At 37.4% G+C, this 15,831-nt stretch overlaps 1 protein-coding gene and 1 long non-coding RNA gene across 17 annotated transcripts in view; one reads left to right on the top strand and one right to left on the bottom strand.

The window, feature by feature from the left end:
- Positions 1 to 735: 735 nt before the first annotated feature.
- matn4 (matrilin 4) overlaps positions 736 to 15,831 on the top strand; it is a 46,848-nt gene continuing 31,752 nt past the window's right edge. For all 16 annotated transcript variants that reach the window (XM_036134736.1, XM_036134735.1, XM_036134734.1 and 13 more), the window contains exon 1: positions 736 to 1,019. The gene's annotated coding sequence lies outside the window, so the exon portion shown is untranslated. The remainder of the gene's footprint in view (positions 1,020 to 15,831) is intronic.
- On the bottom strand, positions 920 to 5,815 carry LOC118562377. The gene is made up of 2 exons (XR_004930595.1): positions 5,537 to 5,815; positions 920 to 1,114 (listed from the first exon to the last, which is right to left on the bottom strand). It is a non-coding gene; the product is annotated as an uncharacterized LOC118562377 (long non-coding RNA).

Here is a 15,831-nt window from a genome sequence, read left to right as displayed (position 1 = left end):
TGTTTGCTTTCTGAGCTTTAAACCAACCGTTTTGCTCATGTTTGAGGGAGATCACATTCCCCCTGTTTAAGTTTGAATGGCTGTAACTGCGTGTGTGTAAATATATTAGTGTGTGGTCAGTCACCAAGGTGACAACCTCGTCTTCTGAGGTCAAAGAACAGTAAGTTAGGAGCTCAGACCCTCTGGTATGTCACAGGAAAAACACTGAAGGGAATGAGGACAAGGCGGGTGGAGGAGGGGGTAAAATGGCCTTCGACCTCCAAAAAAGTAAACCTCCTGCTGCACTTGTTGCCCTGACCTAGAGTTTTGGTGACTAAAATTAGTCTCACTGTTGCAAGTATGCGTGTCTCGACAGGTGTTAGGGCTATTAAAATGGACAGGTTGGCGATTGTAAAACCATATTCAGTATGAGATGCAGAAAGGCCCTACTCCCAAAGACTGCACCAGAACCTGAACAGTCTGACTAACCTGGGATGACAGGATTCTATTTTGTTGTCATAACAATTGATAATCAAATTTAAAACAGTATCTACAAAACCATTAAATGTAAGAAAGTAAAAAAAAAAATGCAATTTGTGCTTTTACTTAGAGAAAGATTAAATATCAAACCTGTTCACCTCTGCTTCAAACTCTCCCCAGCTCTCACTGATGTTCGGGTTTCAGTAGCAGGGGGTGCGGTCTCCCCCTCCCCTAATACGTTTTCCCCTGGCATCCAAATACCTCCACACAACCCCTCAACTCCTTCATTCCATCGGTGCGTAAAAAGGAGGTTAGACGTTGCGCACATTTTCACGTCCAAGCGCTCATTCCTCACGGCACGGCAAGGGTTCCTCTGAGCAAAGTTTGGGATACGCTAAACCGCGACCTTACAGCCTCTAACCCGGGGAACCGCACTTGTTGTGTTAAATTTTCTTTTTTGTTTCTTTTTGTCGGAGGTGAACAACTTCGCCGCCTCCAAGTTATTACCTGTCCCATCCGCTGGTCCGCGGTGCGTCGTGTCCGGGCAGCAGCGTCCCCAGGTGAGTCAGCGGGTTTGTCGGGTCGGGGGACAGAGGGAAGGAAGGTAGCAGGGCGACGTCTGCGTGGGAGAACCGTGTGTGTTGCATGGACGTTCCTGACAAGAGGAGACAGATTTGCGTTAAATAAAAGTTTATTCAGAAACGGTAAACATCTTCAGACGTAATTTACCAGCAGAGACGCTTAGATGAGATACAAAGCAAGCCTTGGTGTGCAGCACAGGTATGCACCTTTCAAGGGCTGTAAATACTATTATAATTTATTTATTTGTTTATTTATTCATTCATTACCAATAACTGATATTTTATTTTTTATTTTATTTTTTAACAGATGTTTCTGTTTATATTTAGGAACCAATTGTACTTTTTTTTTGGAAAAACAAAGTAAAATTTAGCTTGACCGATCCTTGCAAAGTGACGTTGCTGTTTGCGTTGGACATGTGAGGTCTCAGAGACGATTTATTACAACACAGCTAGATGTATTGAAATACCGCTAAGCGTCGAGCTGTTCTACTTTAAGGAAATAGTTTTCATCATTTTAGAAATTGCAAAAAAAAAAAAAAAGGAAAAAAAAAAAGGCCACTGTGGGGTTTGAAAGTTTGTGTTTGGATGAATGAATGCCACTGACTGACTGATCTGGGTTCCCACTGGTTGCCTGGAGGTGACGCTGTGCACAGGCAGTCTGAGGCTGGGGGTCAGAGCCTGATTAGTCAGCCTGCCTGAGCAGAAAGAAATCAGTTCAACTTCAAACTGAAACTGAGTCTACACCCACATGGAGAGATAACAGGAGGGGTCCTGTGGTGCACAGATTTGTAGACTGCTCTGAACAATTGAGGCAGAATATATGTTTTACATCACCCAGGTGTAAGTTTGTTTTACAAGTGAGAATGGATAATGTGTAGAATCAGCTATTTTTTCAGTTTACTTCAAATGTGATGTCTAAAAGTTGTATTTCCAAAGCTTAATGTACCTCTGACTAAACCACTCCCACTGTTTTGGTTATACGTTCCAACTCAGATGCAATGTTAAGCTTTCAGAAGCACATAAACCAAACAGGCTTTAGAATGGAAAATTTAATTGTAACAATCTTTTTGCTTTAGGATGTTGCAGCTTTTCGTAGGTTCAAACAAGGCTTTGGATGCTTTGAAGGTTTGCAAATCCACCAAAGGGGGAAAAAAGTTTCTTAGAAGTTGCCAACAATAACTCAAGATTAAGAACAGGAACCTCCTGCCTGAGAGCATTAACGGCACCATCTTTCCCAGCTCCTCCAAAGGGCAAAACCAAAAATAGCTGATTACTTGTGGTTTTGCTGAGCCTTGTTTGCAACAATGTCAGCTGTTGATGAGGACCATAAAGCTGAAGTTTGATGTGTATATTTTGTTGAGATTATGCCATTAGAAGCTTTTGAATAGGCTGAACATATTAGTCTTTATATGAAAGTAAATAATTAAATAGTTTTGCTCTGATTAATTCAGTTTTTTTCCAGAGGATTAGCCTAATCTGAACCACAGTTCATGCATAAATCCAAGCTCAGGTAGATTTACAGTAACGCTGCAGGTATTTCAGGGAGATAAGTGTGCTGGTAGAGCTGCTGTTAAACAGTCAAGCAGTCAACGCCGCCGCCAACGGTAGCAGAGGCAACATCTGCTTCCAATCTAAAGCCACTAACAAGACGCGCTGTGTGTTCATCTCTGTATTTGCTCCAGCTGTCACTCAAATCCCAAATCACTTAAAGGATGACTCACATGGTCTCTGCTCTCCCTTTTACTTTTTACCCACCATTCAGTCAGAGTGTCTTTCACCATCAGTGAGTAGGGACACATTTACTGAATTTCTGCCATCTGTTTTCCTCTCAGATTGAATCCAGAATGTCAATCTTACAGAGAAAACATATATGTTAAATATATAACTCACATTTTACCTCCTCTGTACATGCCGTTCCACTCTTTTTCCACATCTCACCTTCTTTCCTCCCTGCTTTAATTTCCGCTCCACTTAAGCGAGGATCGCCTTACATCTCGCTCGTTGAGCAAACAAGCTGTGCTTCAGACATCAATTCACAAGACCACAAATCAGGATGAAGAATAATTTGCTCACCTATAAGTACAACCAGTCTAACTTGATCCTACACTGAAAACAAATTTATAGCTTAACTGGTTATCTCAGCACCATTCGGTTTTAATTATTTTACATATGATCCCAGATAAAACTGAACGCTTTTAGTGGTTGAAGCAGTGGAAGTTGAGTCATTTAATTTAAGTGTAACCCTCAAATTGGCCCAGTAGGGGTCACTTTTGTTCTGCAGGGGAATTTGTAGGACCTTTATTCAGGTGACACGTGTTGATTGCGGAAAGCACCAGTTTCTAAAAGCTTTGACAAGTTTGGACTCATTAGATTTGTTTTTGTTTATTTTCAGTATGAAGAGTGTAACCATTCCTGCATGTAGGAGTGTCACTCTCATCCATTCAACACTTCAGTGGCCTCCGATTTCTGCTTAGCCCCAATAATCCGAGAGTAATGCGGGAGACACACTGAAAATAAATTGTTTTATAATACAAGGGCAAATTCCTACCTCACAAGTTACAAACGGTTAAATGCACAAACAGTTTTGCACATTCAACTGATGTAACTACAAACTTTTTTAAAATTCCAGTGTGGAGGGTTTTATTTTTACAACTGGCTAAATAAATAGAACATTGTATCATTGTTTCATAGTCTTTTTTATTTCTGGGGTTTCCTTTTTTATTTAGTAAGAGTTTAATTTAACTTACCACTTTCTGCAGTTGTTCTTTTTAAGTTCATGCATCATAAATGCCACTGAGTTAAGCAAAACTACAATAAACTATAGTTGGGATCAAAGTAAATATTTCACAATAATAGAAGTTATTTCTGTCCTCCTGCAACTGCTCACATAACTCCAGGGGCTAAGATATGAATAGTGTTTAAAATTAACATTTATGGAAAGTAGAATACAGGTCAAGAACGGGTTCTATATCGCTGTTAATACTGCTTACAGGTGACAAAGTGTGCATGATTTGGATGGATAACATTAAAGACACAGTTGGTTTGAGAATTTACAAAATTAAGCATGAGAAAAAAAATAATAATTCCAGGCCTCTAAAGCTGCAGACATATCTGACACCATGCTTATTATTGCCTGTTTGACATTAATATGCATGTCTACACGTAATACAACAGTAAACACCAGTGTATTTAATGTGCTGGACAAAGACAAGGAATATGCTTAACTGCAAAGCAGAATGAAAATGATTTGATCGTTTTTTTTTTCTTTTTCTTTTTACTAAACAGAATCTAAAAAGTGTGGCCTGCATCTGAATTCAACTTCATTTAGCTTGGTACTCTTAAATAAAATCGAGTGCAAACAGCCAACCTTAGAAGTCACCTAATTCTAAAACAGGGTCCATCTGTGGGTAATTTTTGCCTCTTTTCCATGGGCTCTACTTAGGCTGGCTCTGCTTCTCTCAGCCTGGTTTGTGAGCATTTCAATTGCTGTTTTTTTTTTCTGTATTGGTAACTACTTTTTTCGTACCTGCCCAGGAGCAGGTATGGAAAACAAATAAGGTCTGACGAATAAGTCCTTCTCTTTTCAGATTTTGCTTAAAAACAAAAATCAACCTAGGTATCATTTTCTTTTTATTTCACATTTATGTACCAGTGCCCGCCTGTTGCAAAATCTTAATTAAATACATTGGTAAATGGACTTAACTTATATAGCGCTTTTCCAGTCATGCTGACCACTCAACTGCGACTATTCAACCCATCAAGCCACATTCACATTGAATTTGTTGTGGTTATGTTTGTGAAAAATTTGAAAACGTTTTTACAGGTCTGAACACTTCAGCAAAGCTCTACTATTCCTACTAATTTTAAGCTTTTCCAATCACCCCTATCCTTGAGCTTGTCCTTAACAAATCTGTAACAATTAACAAGTCTGGAATCAGAACTCCATCCTTGGTCCTGGTTCTGTAGATGCTTCTCATTTCTCATTTCTTCACCAGAGTATTCCAGTTTCAGCTACAGCAGGGAGAAGATTTACGAAGCACAGATATCAGCCAGCTATTATCTGCAGAGAAAACATCAATGCCAGTTCCTGGAAGTCATCCTTTAGGATAAATGAATGTCGCTGCATTGCATGTGATTTATTACTTGTGAGAGATCACGAAATGCACCCATAGGGACAAAAGTGAAATTTACTAGCCTGGCAGAACCTAGCAGGATGTCAGCGTTGGGGTTAATTTTCTGCGGACTGTCAACAGTTCTTAACTTCAGGGCCTGGACCATGCAGCCTATTCTGAGACAGTTATCAAGGTCAAGTGATTGTTTTAATTTGGAAAGAAATATTTGGCCTTCGCCACTTGATGCCATTACATCCTACACAGTGGAACTTTAGACCATAACAAGACTATGAACACACAATCTCCTATAGTCATTTTCTGGCACTTTCTCACAAAACTATCCCAAGTGTATCTGACAGAGGGGCAAAAGAAACATTTACTTACTTTTATTATTGGTAATGTCCACTTTATCCATGATAGCCTTTGCTTTCTTTATGACTGGGCACACTTCAGGTTCATGGTTTCTCTCCCATGACAAAGGTGGTGTAGAAAAGCTCCACTTTCAACTGTACCTCGTTGTTTATGAGAGGGTCATAAATAGCAATACTTAGTTCGACAGACAAATGTGCGCTCATCCAAGTTTCAGTCAGGCAGTAACATAATGCCTTCTCTTTGCAGCACCAGGTCCAACAGCTATGTCATTTCATTCAAGCAGCTGTCGACTTATTTGAGCTTTAGGTTCCAGTTTGATGGTCTGTTAAAATCAAATATTTAAGGTTAATATCTGTGTAAAACACATCTTCCCTGTAATTATTAAAAAATTAAAAGCCTATCCAAAGGTAATGTAATCAAGCTCAGAAATCAAACTTAATTTGCATTAGTTTGCAGTCTGACTTTATCAGACCATGGCTCTTACTGTCAGCTGAGTAGGAAAGATGTTCTTCAGCTTCTTGGTTCAGATGCTAAAGGATGTTGTTCTTCCGTCGATCTAAAAGAAAAGGTTTCCTGTGCCGAAGTAACAGTTTCTCTCATTTCAGAAATCCCAAATGCTGCAGAGACATACCATCCTCACTGTGTGCAGAGCTGCATTAGTTAAACTCTGCAAAGTGTCCATCTATCCGTGAAATGGTTCAACTGTAAAGTGTGATGGTGCTTTGGTACAGTCTACAGTAAAAATACCTGTAATGGAAAACATGTCAGTTTATTTCTGTTTGCTCTGTATTATAGGTTTATTATCTGCTTGTTGTGTGTAAGGGTGTGTGTGTGTGTGGAGTTCAGTCTGTATGCCTGAAAAGATAATCACCTGTTCCTGAACTGCTTCTTTCTCACACACACCTTTCTCTTCAACAAACACACAAGACCTTTGAAGTTTTTTTTTAAACAGACAAAATATTTTTATACAAAAATATATGTCTCTATGGGGCATTTTGTTGCAAACAAATTTTCATTTCACACAGAGTAAAAAGGTCATTAAAATTGCTGTGTTTAATGGCCTTTAAATGGAAAAATAGCAAACAATCAAGGAAAGAAGTCAGTCTTAAAAAAGAGTTCTAAAACTGCTTATCTTATCTAAACAGTGCCATGGACAGGCAAACAGGAATACGTCTATACTGAAGCTAATCTTTTAGAGGAATTATCTAACTGTTCAAAATACCTAATGTTCTGTACATTTCAAGTACTGTACAGAGAACTATTCAATAAATCAGAATAGTATTGGATAATTTGTTTATTTAAGCAACTCAATTCACTAAGTAAAACACATTATATAGACTAATTAAACACAGCCGTATGTCTTTAAGCCTTTATTTATGTTAATCATGATGATTTCCATGTACAGCTAATGAAAACACATTGTTTGAGATTAGAATATGAGATCAGACTAATGTGAAATCCATTTATATTCATCTTAAAGAGATACATATCTCCAGCTGTTAAAAACATGAATGTGTAGAAAAAGCAACAAAACAGTTTTCTGTTAGTAACCATATAAACCCACAATCCTTGATTGTAAAAGGCATACCTTACAAAAACTGCTTATTGCACTGTTCACTCCCGTCTTCATCCAATTGTAGAGTTATCTGTGAAATAGCTTTATTTTTTATGTGAAATACCAGAGAAACAGCAGAATATCAGTCAATCTCAGTTGAACTAGAATGGACAAACTTTAAGCTCACATGAAGTTATTTTTCCAATACAAAAGGTAAGGGATTTCACTTAGGTAACATGATCACCTCGATAACACAAAAACAAGTGAAGTGCATCAATAAGAAAAAAATAAAACTAAAACTAAAATAAAAAAGCCAGCAAAAGAGTATTCCAGATCTTCAGTTATATCAGACATGAAGCAGGTTGAACATCTTGTTCAGTTAAATTTATTCTACAGGAGCTTCAAAGTGAAATTGGAGTCAGCTCAGATTTTCTTTTCTGTCCACTGGTTGTATAGTTTGAGTGGACATTCGGGAAATGTTCTTGGGAAATCTGGAGAATGCATCCACATGCTTTTCTCACAGATTTCTGTGTTTATTATTCCCTTTTCCTATGCAACTAAAGTTTTGGGCTTTTGATTAGTTAAGATTAAACAAAGTAAATGAAAGGTGGCAAAATGCAATGGCAGCTCTAAAGAATCGCCCATCAGCATAGAAAATAAATAAATGGTAAAATACTAAAATGTTTAGTTTTCAACAGACTATATGTTTTGACATTATGAACATAAGATAATCAAATATAGTCCACACTTCTGAACAAATAAACAGCTGAAAAAAAAAATAATGAGCAAGTGCCCTTTTGTTTCAGAGGCCAAAATATCCAACACCAGGTACAGAACATTCACCTAAATGCATGGATACATATCCTAACAGACCCTACACTTTGCAGACCAGGGAAAGCTGTTAGCACCCCCCATCCCCCATCATGGAAGGGGGCTGGGAGGTATCCCCCTTCGTATGGACCCCCCACCCCCCAAACCTTGCCACTGTGGATGGTGAGCTATATCAGCACAATCAATATACACCTGTGGAAAAAGGTAGTACCGTATTTATCGGACCATAATACATACTACCTGAGATTGAGAGCTATCCGTCTCTGTTGGGAGAACAGAGTAGTTGGACTACGTTGCCCTGTTTCTACCATACGTTTAAAATAAACTTAAATGTTATATTACGTTGTTTATTGTTGTTACCGCGTACTCCTGGTGCAGGCTGCCCTACATGAATGCACTTCTACCTTAGGACATTACAGTCCGGCAGTCTTGTAGACAGCTCAGGGGTCCGATCAGGTAGTGACACAGTGTACCGTAATGCTCCGAAAATCCATTTAGAGGAGCGGCTTTGTTGCTTACCAAATTCATACTTACACACTGTGACACATTTTTGAGCGCATTGAACCACATAAAATTAGCCAGTAAGCACAACAAGTACTGCAATCATATTTAAGGCACACCGGATTATAAGGTGCACCGTTAATTTTTTTAGAAAATTTAGGATTTTAAGTGCGCCTTATAGTCCGAACAATATGGTATGTAAAGATTTAATTTCCATTTCAGATTAGTAAAGCATTTCCAAATTGAATTAAATTACCTTTCAGTTTTAGATTTTAACTTTGAAGTGAGTCAATAAATGTCACAATTCAGGATTTGAATGAGGGTTCATGATTGATTGACCAATATTTTTTTTTTACACAGACAAGGTCTATGAAATAATATTTGGAAAATGTTGTTGTATAAATTTGTCCTGTGTTAATTTTTATATGTCAGTAGGGGCTTCTATTCCCAATAATCAGAGTGGAAATGGGGCAGAGACAGAAGGAGGGCAAGTTTAGCAGCAAATGTCCTAAGGTCAGGAATCAAACCCCAGATGACTGTGTTGAAGGCTATAGCCGGCGTTAACACTACATCTGGGTTAACACTTAAAATCACGGCGTCCCGTTGTTTCCATTTTTATGTAACTAGTGTGAAGTCTTGTTCCAGCTCTTATTAACCACAGTCTCTAGCGATGCCTCCCAAAAATGTAGAGCCTGTTTAGTTTCATCATGTGATTATTAAAAGATGAATGTAATGCGAGGTGCATAGATTGCAGGAATACTTGCATGTCTGGATATAGCATAAAGTACGGTGGCCGACAGGTGCAAATGCGCAGCAAAAGAGAAAACATGCAAACAAAAAAAAGACACGCGCACAAATTAAATGCGGCAAACAAAAAGCAAATAAAATGCAGCAAACAAAAAAGAAGACACCCCCGAATGAAATGCAGCAAACAAAAAGAGAGACGCAAACAAATAAAATGCAGCAAACAAAAAAGAAGACACCCCCGAATGAAATGCAGCAAACAAAAAGAGAGACGCAAACAAAAAAGAAGACGCCCCCGAATGAAATGCAGCAAACAAAAAGTGTTGAAAACGGAAGTGCGGTCCGTGTACCTTCAGGCAAATCGATTTTTTTCCAAAACAAAGCCGTTTTTCCGTTTATGTCAACACAATTTAGAAACGGAAAACCAGAAAAACTTAATGAAAAAAACGGCCCGTTTTTCGATTTTGCCCATTCATTTTTCCATTTTCTTCTTCAGATTGAAAGACGAAGACGCTTTCACGGCTGGCCCGGAAGTGCAGAAAAACATTTCAAAATAAAAGCCTAGATGTACGCGTAACATAATGCAACCCTGAAAAAAATGAAGCGGAGAGATGTCTTTTGAATAAAAAGAGAACCTTTTTACGTTGCAACATGATAGTTTATTGTAAAAAAAACGTGAGCTTTATTACGTTATTGTGTGTTTTATTGTTTGGGGGGGGGGGGGGGTGTAATGTCTGGGCAGGATGAAGGTTGAGATGAAAACCTGTTGCTGTTAAATGTGACAACAAAGATTATGTAATGTAAAAATCTAAAGTAGCATGAGTATGGGGAAAACTCAGCAGAATTAACTTATTTTTAAGCAGTTGAATGATTAAAATTTGTTTTTTGAAGCAGCAACATCCCTACCAGTAGTACAACGTCACATTGTGGGGATTTGGTATAAGCAGTTGTTTAAGTAAATAGTGTAACACCTCAATAAAATATTAACCACTTGGTCTCATATAAATGTGTGAAATAACCACAAATCTTCAATATTTCAAGCCAAAATAAATATTAAAAATTCTTAGTACCTTAAGGGAAATTTAAATATATAAAAAAAAATCAATCAAAAATATAGTAGAAGAATGTGAGCTGCTGGCAGGAAGGATCTTGAGGAGCTATCATCTTAAAGAACATGAAGAAGTCCCTTGCTCTTTTGATTCTTCACTGTGTTTTGGAGAGGAGGAAGTTATCCATCATCTTCAGTAGCTTATGCAGCATTTTTTTTCTGGACAATCAGCTCAGCGGTTCCAGTAGTGGATCCTCAGCACAGGACCAGCTTTCTGGATCGGTTCTTTCAGCAAATGAGCAAATAATTGCACTTTCTAAAACAGACTTAAAAAAGCTAGGCAATGCAGCGTATCTAGCTATTGGTTAGATTGGATCTCAGTTTCCTTATGAATAAGAATCTCCATCTATAGTCTATTCAATAAGGGAGATTGTAACACTTGTTTAGTAAAAATGTAATCAAAAATTTCCATCAAGGAGAGAGGAAGCACTGAGGAACTCCCGTGAAAGCCGCTATAGATGCTTTTCTAGTACAGACAGGGAACAGTTTCACTTTTTAATTAGCATCTTTTGTATGAGAAATAGGAAATATATGAGGCACTCTATCCCGGTGGCAGTAGGGGAGACCGGGGCTAGTTGTCACATTGCAATTATCTTCTCCAGCAAAGGGTGCAACCAAAAAGTGGAATACTAGTTTTCTTCCTTTGCATGGTCAGGTCTCACGGACTGAGTGAGAAGAGGACAGGACATTGTAAGTTTAAATGAGCACCAATTGACCATTTTCCACTACCCAAAGTAAAAAAAAAAAAAAAATATTAACTCTATATTTTTTAAAATTACCTTCATTCAGATAAAAATTCTAGCAGTTATACATATGGACTTGTTAAAGTAGATATTAAGGCATCCGGTCATACTTCAGTCATTGTTTTGATTAAGCCTAACATTAAGATAGAGCTATTCAATTCAATTTTATTTATATAGCGCCAATTCATGAAACATGTCCTCTTGAGACACTTTAAAAAGTCAAATTCAATCATATTATACAGATTTGTAAAAAAAAAAAAGTCCTATATAAGGAAACCAGTTGATTGCTTCAAAGTCCCGACAAGCAGCATTCACTCCTAGGGAAGCGTAGAGCCACAGGGAGAGTCTTCTGCATTGTACATGGCTTTGCAGCAATCCCTCATACTGAGCAAGCATGAAGCGACAGTGGAAAGAAAAACTCCCCATTAACGGGAAGGAAAACCTCCGGCAGAACCAGGCTCAGTATGAACGGTCATCTGCCTCGACCGACTGGGGCTTAGAGAAGACAGAGCAGAGACACAACAAGAGAGACAAAAAAGCACAGAAGCACACATTGATCTAGTAATCTGTTCTACATTAGATGGTAATAGCGGGTGAGCCGTCTTCCCTGGATGATGTCACAGCTAACAGAACGTCAGACTATGAAGAAAAAGAGAGAACAAAAAGTTAAAAGCTGAAATGACAACAGTCATTTCAATGCAATGCAAAACTGGAGAACAGGAGAAATCAGTAGAGTGAGAAAAATAGGCCCTGATGTCCTCCAGTAGCCTAAGCCTATAGCAGCATAACTATAGAGATAGCTCAGGGTAACATGAGCCACTCTAGTTATAAGCTTTGTCAAAAAGCAAAGTTTTAAGATTAGTCTTAAAAGTAGCATTAGCAAAAAAAAAAAAGCTAGCATTAGCAAACATGATCATTTTGGGGCAAGTTGTCACATGTAACAACTTACCCCAAAATGATCATTTTTAAAAATAATTTAAATCCATACATCCTACTAAATATTTTACATTTTTTACAGAAAAAAGAGCGATTTAAAAGAGAGGACAAAGTGAGAAGATGGTCAGGAGTTATAAAAGAAAAACAGAGCATGGCCGTGCAGCACCTGACGTGATGCTGAGGGCAGTCAGGCAGGTGACCCTAGGTCACAAGTCAAACAGAAGTACAGCGAAGGACTTTAATGTCAATTACCGCACTTTGAGGTGATACTGTAAAACATTCACACCAGCGGAAATTCAGGGTCAGACAGCTATCAATCAAAGTTTCATAATATTTCATTTTATTTCATGTTATTTCATATGAAGCATGTGCTCCTGGCAATTCAGTCTACATAAGCTATGCCAAAACTGCAACTCAGATGAGGAGTCTGACTCTGAGATTTTCTTTTGTTTGTATTCAAAGTTTAAGTGTCAGTTTCGTAATGCATGTTGCATATTTATTTCATAAATAGTAAAAGTGAGTTATTGTCATTTATTCACTTAACATTAAAAATAACAACAAAATTCATTTTGCCCTTTTTTTATTGTTTGCAAAACCCCGTGTGACAACTCAACCTTTGGAGGGGCAACTTGTCACATGGTGACAATCTCCATTAGATCGCTTATAACTCTGCACAGGAATAAGATATGAAAAATACCAGAATACAAAATATATACCTGAGACTTTGCTCTTTCATCTGGTACATATGTTTTTTATATATGGTGTTTTGATTCCAATATTTATGTATGAGTGTAAAAAGTGCCCCGGTCTCCCCTATTTGTTTTTGTTGTTGGTGAAGATAAATCAATTAAATCAATAAAAACAACTTTGTTTCTCTGTTAGCTTCAACAATATATACTGTTCACTAAAAACAAGAGACGTATAGACAGTAATCCTATGTCAAGGTGGGTTTTGCTTGATGAGAAAAATCTTCAAATAATGCTTCCATATTTTTGTATACAGCATGTTTCATGTTCCACCAATAAAACACACAATAATGTAATAAAGCTCACGTATCTACAATAAACTATCATGTTGCGACGTAAAAAGGTCCTCTTTTTTTATTCAAAAGAAATCTCTCCGCTTCATTTTTTTTCTTCAGACTTGAATTATGTTACGCGTACATCTAGGCTTTTATTTTGAAATATTTTCCTGCACTTCCGGGCCAGCCGTGAAAGCGTCTTCGTCTTTCAATCTTGAAAAGAAAATGGAAAAAAGAATTGGCGAAATCGAAAAACGGGCCGTTTTTTTCATTAATTTTTCTGGTTTTCCGTTTCTAAATTGTGTTGACAAAAACGGAAAAACGGCTTTGTTTTGGAAAAGAACACGGTCACGGACCGCACTTCCGTTTTCAACACTTTTTGTTTGCTGCATTTCATTCGGGGGTGTCTTCTTTTTTGTTTGCGTCTCTCTTTTTGTTTGCTGCATTTCATTCGGGGGTGTCTTCTTTTTTGTTTGCTGCATTTTATTTGTTTGCGTCTCTCTTTTTGTTTGCTGCATTTTATTTGTTTGCGTCTCTCTTTTTGTTTGCTGCATTTCATTCGGGGGTGTCTTCTTTTTTGTTTGCTGCATTTTATTTGTTTGCGTCTCTCTTTTTGTTTGCTGCATTTTATTTGTTTGCGTCTCTCTTTTTGTTTGCTGCATTTCATTCGGGGGTGTCTTCTTTTTTGTTTGCTGCATTTTATTTGCTTTTTGTTTGCCGCATTTAATTTGTGCGCGTGTCTTTTTTTTGTTTGCATGTTTTCTCTTTTGCTGCGCATTTGCACCTGTCGGCCACCGTAATAAAGTGAGTGTTGGGTCTAACTGAACCCTATGGTTAATATATGGTTAATACGACAACAGGTCAAATATAAAGTGGCTTTGGAGTAATAGGCACACAGTTTTATCATTTAGTTTACTGTAAATGTATTGATTTGATTGGTTTCAGAAACACAGCAATCATTTGTTAGGAAAAAGTTTTTTTTCATCAAGAAGATGTTCTATTTTATTATTGTTTATTTAAATATTGAGACTTTGAACTACAGTACTGTTTTGGAGTCCTTATACAGTAACTACTGGCAGAAACCCTTCCTGTTACTTGTTTGATGAAAATTATTTACTGAATTGCATTTAAAGCTTTATAGAGGCTGTTTAGTGGGAGCTTTATAATACAACGCAAAAAGCATTATTCAGTTTAGTTGTATTGTGGGTCCAAATGACCAAAGTGTGCTGGGCTTTTTTTCTTAATGTGATATATAAAATGTTTTTTTATAAAGAAACAAGTCTTAAAAATAGTTGTTTAAAACATAAACTAAATGCAACAAAACAAGCCCACTGTTTAGGCAACAGAAGAATAATGTCATGAATTTGTCAAATTACTCAATAAATCTTATAAACATCCCTATCTGCAATGGAAAAATGACCACAAGAATAAACATTATATTTTGCCAACCTCACCAGTTCCCGCAACTCCAAAAAAGTTTACTGAACAGCTTGTTCAAAGTTTTTGACCCAAAGCTGCCTGACAAATAATCTAAAACAGTTTATGCTCTCTACATGCACAGAAGTATGTTTGACAAATTTAATTAAATGGCCCTGAAAAGCATAAAAGGGAACTTTTTAAAATGTAATCTGAACTTGTACCCCTTCCATTTATTTGGAAAAAACAAATATACTGGTACAAAGACAGCGTTGTCTACTAACTGCCAAAATATAAAAATACAGCTTATGTTTCATCTGTGGTAGTAATCTCACTTGCATGCGAACGTGTGCCAATGCCAGCCTGGGCCCCAGCTATTCTTCAGAAGTAGCTCTATAAACTTAACGGCTGGTTGACGCTCCAGTATGTGGCATCAAACTGCCTCACAAACATTTTACTGCTGCCGTGCTTTTATTTTTACATTTAAAGAGCATTTATTTTCAGATTTATTTCAGATATCCAGTAACTGCTCTCATAGACATAAAGTTTATAGATTAAGCATACAACAAAGCCAACCTTTATTCAAGAATAAATTGTATTTTTGTGAAGGAGCAGATAGTTGTCATTTGTTTAAAATTATGCATTAATGAAAGGAAACACAATCTCCATTTCTATATTTAGGGCTGATAACCGAATCTGTCATCACAATTTACAGCTTTCACCACTGGCCGGTCAATGAAATGTTTCAACAGAAAATATTAGCTTGAAGGTGAATGATTCTCTTTGTGGATAAATATAGGACATGTGGTGGTCTGTGGGAGGCAGTGGAGATACGCTATGTGTGTCTGAGTGGCGGTGGAGCTGAGCGGCAGCAGCAGGATCGTAGAGGGTCTTTGTTCGGTGACTGAACGGTGACTCAGGAGGGGGAGTGGGAGGTGGTGGTTACACTGAGAAGTCTTTGTTTGACACACACACACGCACACACAAAAGTCATGGTCAAACAGTCTCATTATTGACTTAATAAAAAGCCTCCTCTTGGGTTCAGTACATCATATATATATATATATATATATATATATATATATATATATATATATATATATATATATATATATATATATATATATATATATATATACTGTATATGCTGTGACATCTTTGCCATCTGGCCCCACCAGATGTCGCTGTGAAGCTCCATGTTCACAATAATCAGTGGGTCAGGATCGTTCTTTATAGAGTAATATTGTGAAAAGACTGATTCCCTTACCAGTACAATTATGTTATAAACATTTGTGTCTGCCAGAATACTTATTGTTGTCCACCTTAATGCTTAATCATATATTTATTTATATATAGTTATATACTTTCTTAGTTCGTGCTTCTAGCCCAGTCCCTCTGCATGAGCAACCCTGATTCTCTTCATCATTGCATTCTGGCGCTCTACTTCTCCGT

This window comes from Fundulus heteroclitus, unplaced genomic scaffold (assembly GCF_011125445.2).
Source record: "Fundulus heteroclitus isolate FHET01 unplaced genomic scaffold, MU-UCD_Fhet_4.1 scaffold_90, whole genome shotgun sequence".
NCBI lineage: Eukaryota > Metazoa > Chordata > Actinopteri > Cyprinodontiformes > Fundulidae > Fundulus > Fundulus heteroclitus.
This window is presented reverse-complemented; position numbering and strand designations above follow the sequence as displayed.